We start from the raw sequence: 9,899 nt of genomic DNA on the forward strand, positions 1-9,899 counted from the left end.
GCAGGGAGGACCCAGGCCAGCAGTTCCTGGCAGTTCTGTGTGTCCACACTCATGGCTTCTCCTACACCCTTGTGAGCACCACACCATCGCGCTGGGGAGTAATGGTCCTTCCTGTAAATCACAAGCTTGGAGACCTCTCTGTCACTGTGGTGGCAGGGAGTACTGCCCAGCCTCATTGCTTGGGCCTTGGCTAAGCAAGCAGGAGGAGGTGTCCTGCACGTGTTTCACTTTGACTTGGGCATCTGCAGAATTTCCAGGCGCAAGTAAGTGCTGCCCAAAGAGTACACGGGTAAGGCCTGTAGCAATTAGGAGAAAATGCAGGAGCAAAGCCCACAGCAATTTCTTCTCTCTTTCTCTCCCTCCCTTTGGATTTTTCTCACATAGATCCCCAGTTATCCTAAGGAAATCAGAGAGTCTTTAAGGTTGGAAAAGACCTCAAAGATCATCAAGTCCAACCATCAACCTAACACCCCCATGTCCACTAATCATGTCCTGAATGCTTGTTTTCACTGTGTTTGCCTTTTAGTTGTGTGCTGAATTTTGTCAGAAGATGCAAGAAAGGTCAAGTCAAACAATTAAGTGGTTAGAAAATGTCACTGCCTTGGCAGCACTCAGACCTCCCTGGCGAACTCAAGGAGCTCAGGGTTTTAAAGGAACGATGTTGTAACGCTCTCACCCTTTGTCTTTGCAGGGCTGTAGAAGAATGTTTCAACTACCCCAATAATTAAAAAAATGCCTGCTACTTGCTTGCTTTTCAAGAGTTCCTGCTGGTTCTCTGTAGTTAACACAGGAAATGCCATGGGAACCAATGGAGAGACTGGTCGAGAGAAGCAGAATAAATTAGGATCATTATTTCACCCTGATTCATGCTGGGGATGTTGAATTGTTTAACGTGGACACTGGAGATGGGGGTTTGTGTTCAGACATGGCCAGAGCTCTAAGGCCACTGCTCACTGTGGTGGGACCCGGGAGGTGGGACCACCAAGGACGGCGGCTGGAGGAAGGAGCAGATTCCCACAGTGGGACCCAGGTGTGGTGCAGGTTGCCTGCAATGGGCTGCTGCTGACCTGATGGCCATGTCGTCCATCTCAGTTCAGGGGAGGCTTTGGCCATGGAGGAGCCCCCTGCTCGGCAGGCGAGGCCCTAGCTTCATCCCTAGGCAAAGCCTGCCTTTTCCTTCCTGTGCCCGCTTTCCGAGCCCAGTTCTTACAAGGTAAATTTCTGGATGTTCTTTAAATGGTTTCCTTCTTTTCCCCTCAAGGCCCAAGTACGCTCAAACAGCTTCCCCCCAGCGCAAAGGCCTCTTCACCTGTGCCCTTGCTCCGGGTAAGGCCAGGAGCTCCGTGGAAGGTCCTGCCCAGCTCAAGCCACTTGAGGGCAGTGGTTGCATGCCCAGAGCCTCGTTGCTCGCTGGTTAAAAAGATCTCATAAACCAATGAAGTCCTACCGAGCTGTTATCGCTTAGGTTGTTTTTATTAAGTCAGATATTCCCAAATTCAGAGATATGGTCTAATTCAAAAGGCATCACTTGATGCTTAACAAACACGAGGCATTAAATGAGATGTTTGAAAAAAAACCCTGTACACAAGTTTGCAGACTTCCTATTGGAGCTCGAAATGAGCTGTGTTGTGGACCGTTTTTTTTAGAAGATGCCGAATGAGTCAGTGCTTCATGCTTTCATAATGCAGCTTCATAAATTCACTGGATAAATGTGAAATGGCTCATGTGCCCATTTCACTGCGGGGGAGCTGAGGTCCAGTTCTCCAATTTACAGCTGGGATCGTCATTTATTCTGTGTTTTTGCAGAGTTTAACGTAACTTGAGCTCAGCCTAGTTGTTACCCAAAGGCCATCAGATGTGCCCAATGACAGTAGCAGCCACTTGATTTCATCCTATTTTGCTCAGGTAAGATTTTCTTATTGTATGGTTATGTGCTTGGATAATCAATTTTCTTATTTCTATGTGCTTTTGAGGTAATTTGCCCACCGTAGCCCTGCCCACTAGGTGGGCATGGTGCTGGAGTGGCCGTCAGGGGGTTGAAGAGGGATGGCTTCTGCAGAGACAATCATGACTTGTCATGGCTTGTTCCAGCTGTGGCTCCCCCACACCGCAGTTTTGGTCCTATCCATGCTTTTTCACTCATGTCATCACTTGAGGACGTAGCCCACTTAAATGGGATGCCCCCCAATTAAAATCTAGGTCTATTCTGCCCTGTCATGAGAAAAGTTGTGTGTCTGGGGTGGTGTTAGTTCTGCTTGTGTCTGAGCCTGCTGTGCTAGCATCAGAAACGAGAACAACTTGAATGGGCTTGTCTTGAGATGGAAACCACTCACCACCTGGCGTGGAGCAGCATGGGCGCAACCTGCCACGTACCATGGGCCAGGGCTGCTATAGCCTGATGCCATGGTGATAGCCACACTCCCCTTTCCTCAGCCCCATGCTGGATGCCATCATGTTGCCATGCCAGCTCCATATTGGGGACAGCTACTTGGTGTGACATGGGGAAGGGACACATCTGGAGTGGGACAGAGTGAGGGGGTCTGGAGAGGCTCCCTCAGGTCTGCATGGTCCCGTTGGCTCCCTGCAGCGGGGCTGGAAGCATGGTACTGGCAGCACACCCTGCGGGCCTCCCTCAGCCACCGGGATGTGCCGAAGATGGGCATCCATGCGATCTGTGGCTCACTGTTCAGCTGTTTCCGCTGTGGCATCCTGGCATGGACGTGGGCCCCATCCCAGCACCCTGCGGCATGGTGGCTGGGACTGCGCACCCCTGCCTTCCTGGTGGCAGCCGTTCTCTGTCCCCCATCACCAGGAGTTCGCTGGCTCTCTGCCCTGGCAGCGCTACTTTCTCAGTGGTCCCGAGCATAGACAGGAGCCCAAGTTGCTTATATTTATTCAAATCCAATTTAGCATCCATCAGGCTTAAAAATCCCATGACTACCCTCTTATACCATTTTGTTTGATAGGAAAATAATTAATTTTGCAATTAAGCTGTGCCCAGAACAAATGATGTAGGAGCACTCCGTATGGGCTAAATTAGTGCCTGCTGAGACACAGCACCAGCATCTGTCTGGTTTAGTGACACTTATTTTAAATAGCCAGAGGAGGGGATAGTGCACCCTCCTGTGATTTTACTGATGGCTTTGTCTCAGCCAGAGACCCAGAGAGGACTCGGCAGTCTCAACTGGAGCACTCTCCAGTTGGTCAGCAGTGAAAAATGACCTTATTCTGATTGCTCTTCTTTATTTCAGGGAGGTTGTTTCAAATTTGAGCTTGCTGGCCAGGTGGGCATTGCTTATGCCTTGAGCGGTGCCGTAAGTTCCGGAGAAAGGAAAGCCACTCCTAAGAGCATGAGTAAGGCACTTCAGCCATTGAGATCAAAATTTCAGTAGGTGCCCTCTTCCTCCTAACTTCTAGAGCAAGGATTTCCACCAGCACCGTGAAGTACCGAAGGGCCTTGGTGGCAGGGAAGGGTCCTGCCCCGTGCTTTCAGGGGTGTTGCTGCCCTAAGGGCTTTTAGGTTACTCCAGGCAGACTGCACCACTGCTGGAGAAGGGTGATTTTTACAGATAGCAAACACAGGTTGCTGTAGATTTCTGACTGCTGTGATGGCTGCTTGGTTTTCTCTAAGGAGCCCATAGCAGCCAGTGCAACGCAGTGATACATGGGAGAGGCTCTGTTTTCCCTTGGTGGGGAGAAGTCTACAGGTCTGGGGCAGAAACTCCCCTGCTGATGGGAGGGGGATCCTTGCATGGATTGAGGGGAAAACTTAGGGGCACCCCACATTCCAGGATACAGACGGTGGTTCTGGCTTTGGCCCCCATACCTGCAGGAAGGGTGTCAGCATCATACTTGAGCAGGTTCACCTTGATCTTGCCTCTCTTCTGTCCTTCTCCTGTGATTACTCACCAACTTTGCAGGAAAGCTGTAGACCATGCATATTAGATCATCAGATTTCTCCTTCTCTCCTACAGTTGTGTTAGGATAAGAGGATGTGTTAGTTTGCTTAGCAGTGAAGAGCTCTGAGAAGCAGAAATGGCCGCAGCAGCTGCACAGCACCTGTTCCTGAGGCTCAGGACCAAGAAGGCCATTGAGCGCGTGGTTGGGGTTGGTCTAGGTCTTGCACCTTGCTTTATCACTGTCTCCTTTGTGGAGAAAGCCATAGGGAAAGCTCCTGAAGCAATCTGAGGTTAATGAGAGATGAACATAGCACATTGTAGCTACAGAAGGGTTTTCTTTTAAGCCTGCTTTGATTCTCAGTCGCCACAAAAAGGCTGGTGTGAAAGCTTGGCTCCTGTAACCCACTGAGGTGCCCTGAGTGTGCCAGCCCAAGGGAGTCTCCCGAGTGGGCACAAGGGACAGTAGCGCTGCAGCTGAGAAGAGGTGCTTGAAATCTCATCCCAAGGAATGCTGGAAGCCTGGTCACCTCTGGCTCAGTCCTGGTCTATTGGCTAAGCTGTCACGTGGTCCACAATCAATCAGTGAAGTCATCCTAAATAAATATCTGGGTGTAAAGCAGTGCTTGGATATGGTCATCTGTTTGTTTACATGGCAAGCTCTGTGAATGCTCAGTGATGTGGTTATGCCACTGCTTTTTAGATCAGATTTGGGGGTAACTATTTATCCTTTTTCCCCAACTTATTTTGTTCCCCTTTTTCTTGGCACGTCTTGTGACGGGACCCTGATTCAAACTGAAGAGGCAGGACATGCAGAGGTTACGGTTCTCGCTTGCAAGGGAAGAGAGCTGGACCTATTTCCTTGCTTCCCTCTGCTGTAGGACACAGGCAAACCAATTTCTCCCTCTCTTCCACCTCTGCAGGCAGGGATTTAAGGCATATTTTGCTTCCCGGTGGCACGGCGAGGATGAGCACCCTGGAGGATGGGAGACGTGGTATTGGGCTCCAGTGTGCCTTGATGCAACACTGGGAAGGCTGGGAGCTTGGTGTGATGGGCTTTAGGTGTGTCCTTTGATCCGGGGGGGCTCAGGGTCCCCAGCATCCTGGAAGCTGGGATGTGCCATCCTGCTAAAGTCCTGTTGCCTCCTGCCTCAACTGAGGTCTTGGTCTTTCTGCATGGTGCAGATGTGCCATGAAAAGTTAAAGAGGAATGTTGAGAAACCTTTGCTTATTTGTGTCCTTCACCATCTGCCTTCACCTTTGTAGCTCCTTAGGCCCACATGGGCTGAGCTCTGCCTAGAGCAGCACCTCTGGGCACTGGGTCCCGGTCTGGGCACCAGAAATATTCCTTGCCCTCCTGGATGTTTTGCTGAGTTTCTGGGCTGGTGGAAACCTTATGGGTTTCAATTCCACGGATGAATTAGGCACCTTTGTCTTTTGGTTACTGGCGTTCCTGTGGTCAGCCCCCGTCCTTGGGCTCGTCCAAGCGCCCAGACTATGGCGAGCCAAACTCAGCAGGGCGATGTTTTTGTCTTGCTTTAATTACAGTAGGACACAATTACTAGTGGCATGTTTTTGTTTCCATTTGTTCATTCTGACAGCAACAAAGGAAGCCATTATCTCTACAAGAGGATGTTTCAGCAAGTATTACAGTAAATAAAATTAACGGGATCAGTGCAAAAGAGCATATCACATTATCTTACAGGCAGCAATCGATAATCAGGCTGTTACCAGCCAGATCCTTTCAAAAGGCACGATAGTGAGTCCACACTCAAATCAGCCTTTAATCTTGGAGGATCACTAAGCTCTTTACAGGCTGATAGATTTATCACAGTTGGTCTGCCACACAACACAGGTATCTCTGTGGACATACAGCAGTTTTTTCAGTGCCTCCAGAGATGAAGAAAGTAAGTTGGATGGTCCCCACCCGGACTTTTTGGGCAACAAGTTTCTGTGTGGATCAGGCTAAAGATGGAAGGTCAGATCTGGATTTGACCTTGTATCATGTGTGCCAGCCTTCGTTGCTCTTTGATCAGCAGCAACCCAGGGCATATAACATGCCCTTGGAAACCGCATGTCCTCTGATCCCCTTAGCCTGGGACAACAGCTTCAGTTTCTTTTTTTTCTGCAGCCCTTGGCTGCAAGCAACTTTGTTCTCGGAGGCAGAATGTCACTGACGACCTGCTCTTCACGCTGGCAAATAAAGCACTTAAGCAACACAATGTTTGTTAAAACAGCAAAATATCTTCTAAAAGTGTTTTTGCGCAACACTGGAGAAAAATGGCGAAAGACATGTACACTGGAGGGTGTTCATTCTTGAGATCTCCAGTATTTCCTATTCTCATTTTAGCACAACTCTTTTGATCTTTGCTGTTTGCCCCAAAGCTGTGGGCATTAGGTGAGCTTCTCAACTTTATTTTATAATAAAAATGTAGAAGTTTGTAGCCCTCAGGGATTTGGAGAAAAGTTTGAAAATGCGATCATAAAGTTCAAGAAACCAGAGTGCAATTAGGAAAAGCTCAAACATTTATAATTTTCTTTAAAAACCAGAACAAAACCCCTTGTGATTTTTGAGCCATGATTCTCTGGAGCCTGATGCATAATTTTTGAGTATGTGGGGTTGGCAGGGCTGGAAAGGATGCTTTTCTGTGCCCAGATCATGTTTTTCTATTGGGAATTTTATGTACCAGCTACTTTAACTGTTTCTGCACCTTTTTCTTGGCTGGCCTCTCCTGTAGCTGAGGAGCCCTCTCCATCTGTGGGGGCTGGGAAAAGGCAGCCGGAGGCAGTGGTGGTGGCGGCCAGAATTGTCCCAGTGGCAGAGGCTGGGCTGCCCCGCAGGGGTGCGTCTGGCTGTGTGCTCCAGACCTGCCAGGCAGGAAAACCTCTCCAAGGCCTTGAAGCCCATGGCCTGGTGGGGAAGCACCCCTTGTTCCCCTCTCAGCTGCAGCCAGGGTGCGCGGCTCCTCGTCTGCAAAACGACAGCTCTGCTTGGGAGATGATCTCCAGCCTGCAAAACCTGCTGGAGGGATGTGATCTCCCCCGAGGGCTCATGAAGGGAAGGGGCTCTTTCCTTTTTGGGGGCTTGTTTGCATGGTGTGGTGGCTTCTGTGAATGGGACCCCCAGCATGACTCTGCTCTCAGCAGGGCATGGAAGGGCACAGTGCCTTCCCAAAAATCCCACAGGGATGCAGCGACAATGTGGGTCTCTTCCCTCTTCTTCTCCCGTCCTGAGCCCTCCCTCCCTCGGGCACTGCTCTTTTATATTTTTAGAAAGCACAGTTTATGTTTTTCAGAGCTAGCTTTGCACATCAGCAGCCACTGCACAATGAACTCTCAGGGGCCCGTTTATTTTGCAAGCAAGGGTTGTACCCCGTGATAGTGTTTACCGCCATATCGTCAAGAGCACCCCAGGCTCTAGCTACTTCGAAATGGCAGCCTATTGTTCGGTGTCCCAAACCCGGCTTGAAACCTGGTCCCCCGACCCATTTTAATAGCTCCTCTCTGTGATCTATTTATCCCCCAGTGCTTTCAGGGGGAGTGGGGAAGGGCTCATTCCTATTTTAGGGAGTGATACAGCAACATGCTGCAAGCAGCCCCATTCTCTGCCTCCCTCCTGGCTTTTTAGGGCACTCCTAGTTTGATCTGGTGCAAGTTCCTTGGCAGAACTGGAGGGTCTGGAGGCTGTGCCTCCTTTGCAGAATGATGCCTGCAGTAGGGAAATTATGCTTTGGCCTGCTCAATCAAAGATAGGTCCTGATTGTAAAAAATAAAATATCCGCCTTCTAGATAGAGGAGGGCAACGATGAGCAAGGCTTTGTTCTGTGGCTATAGGATGACCACGGAGACTGGGGGAGCCATTTATCACCTTTTGTCAGAGCAGGTGGCAAGACCAGTAGAAAAGTTCAGAGGCCTGGCTGGGCAAGGCCAGGCTCTCCTCTCTCACCAGCCGAGCTCGGGGACTTTGACGTCTCTCCTTTGAAATTACTTTGCTCCACCTCCCACTGGCCCCACTTGTGCCCACCAATATCAACATAATGTACACATAATTTCCCACAAAAAAAATAGCTTATTTTTTATTACAGGGAACTTGTTTCTCCACTCCCCTCCTGTAAGGACCTGTGGGTCATGTGGCCACGGTGGAAGACCCTTGGCTAGCCTGCACCATCTCCAACAGAGCTTTCAGGGGTTTGACAGTTTTCATATTTTCCTAGCTGGGCCGAGCGCCCTTCCAAATCGTCAGCCTGGCACCACCCGTGCTGATTTATGTTCCCTGAGAAATGCAATTGTAACTATTTCCATTAAGAGAGCCCTCAAAACCGTGAATGGCTCCAAAGTTGTGCAGAATGCCCCAGTCTGGGACTGCAATGCCCCTATCTCCCTACAAATTGCCCATTATATTTTCCTGAATTTGGCTGTATCCGATGCTTCAGCTAGAACGATGTTTTTACTTCCAGCACATGCATGTGTGCAAGGCACACTATCTACTTACCTTGACATGGTGCCTGCACTTTCAGACTTTACCAGGACTCTTTTCTCCCTAGGTAAGTGCCTCTTTTGATTTGTCCTGTTCCTTCCTATATTTGCTCATCCATTTTGAAAATAAGCTCTCCAGAGCCCAGGATATTATTGGTGTTTATTTTGGGCTCCTTCAGGGTTTTGCTAGCAAAGAGGGCACAATTCTTGCATGATTCTTAGGACAACGCGCTTTATTTCAGACACAAGCAAACCCTAGCTTGCACTTAGCATGTGCGAGCCGCCGTGCAGCGCTGCATTCACCTACGGAGGTATATAAAGGGTAATGATAATGCTGCCCAGAAGGCTAACACATCAAAGGCCAAGGAGCAGTTAAAATGTATTACGAGCTGTTGGCAGTGATTGTGGGGGGTATTCGTGTATTGCTGGTTTGGATGGCCCAAGTAAATGAAAACCCTCTGGATTAATTGGTACACCAAAGAGATTTGGAGGAAAATGGAGGCTGATGGAAAATGGCAAACAAGGGAAAATGCAGATAGGTTGGTGTGCTCCACTGCTGATTAACGTGCAGCTCCTGACTGTGCCCTGGGAAGCTGAGTGGAGCTGGGGGTGCTCCGCCAGCAGCTCGCCTGGCGCTTCGGTGGGAGCGGGCTGCGCCCCACGGGCAGCATCTGCAAGGCTGCTATTCCAGCACAGCCGGGCGGGTAGTTAGAGGTGAGACTTACCAGGTCTCTTGTGACACCTGGACACCACGGGACAAGAGTTTAATTATTTTTAATGATGTGGAGGCTGGGGGAGGGAGGGGAGGCTGTGTGGTGCCTGGTGTCACAGAGCAACTGAAACTGGGAACTTCAAGACTGATTTGCACAGAAACTGCTGGCTGAGTCAGATGACCAACATGAGAAATATTGAATGATATGATTCCATCCTTTACTAGGATACCCATATTCCAACTACTATTATGTGTTTTACCACTAATGCTTCAAATATATACAAGTGGCATCTAACCGAAGCTTTACAGTGACAGCCATACAAGCACAAATCGTACTGGCTCATTCACATGCTAACTGGTCTGCTAGAGCAGGACCAATTCTCAACGCAGCATGGCCATGCCAGGTGAGTCATGCCCTTGCAGACCATGCGCCTGGTGATTGGGGCAGGGTACCTGCGCTGATGAGAGTGGGCAACTGGCGCTGACCTAGGGGTCTTTCACCTGTCCACACTGGAACTGCAAGCTCAGAGGGTCCTCCTCTTCTCTCAGATCAGCAACTGGGTTCACTAATGGGTTTCCAAAAGAATTTCCCCAAAGCCAGCCTGTCATGACTTGTGCTTGCATGGGTGATCTCTCATCTGGACATCACATGGGTCATCCTGTCTGGTACTTCCTCAGTCCTCTTGCCACACCTTACCTAGTTGTTGCTGCCTCTGGTACATCGCACTTTTCCACTGTTAGTCTTACCTAGACACCTCACAGTTTGGGTGGTTTCCTGTGGGTGGTTTCCTATTCTGTTATGCCAGTTCCCCTGC

The 9,899-nt window shown here is 49.6% G+C and overlaps 1 long non-coding RNA gene across 1 annotated transcript; it reads left to right on the forward strand.

Moving 5' to 3' along the window:
* The first annotated feature begins 140 nt into the window (after positions 1–140).
* Positions 141–8,935, forward strand: LOC147600549 (uncharacterized). Its single transcript, XR_015258705.1, has 5 exons — positions 141–263; positions 692–1,213; positions 1,807–1,905; positions 8,354–8,440; positions 8,615–8,935. It is a non-coding gene; the product is annotated as an uncharacterized LOC147600549 (long non-coding RNA).
* Positions 8,936–9,899: the final 964 nt, after the last annotated feature.

The sequence above is a fragment of the Chlamydotis macqueenii genome, chromosome 5 (assembly GCF_036417535.1).
Source record: "Chlamydotis macqueenii isolate bChlMac1 chromosome 5, bChlMac1.mat, whole genome shotgun sequence".
Taxonomy (NCBI): Eukaryota; Metazoa; Chordata; class Aves; order Otidiformes; family Otididae; genus Chlamydotis; species Chlamydotis macqueenii.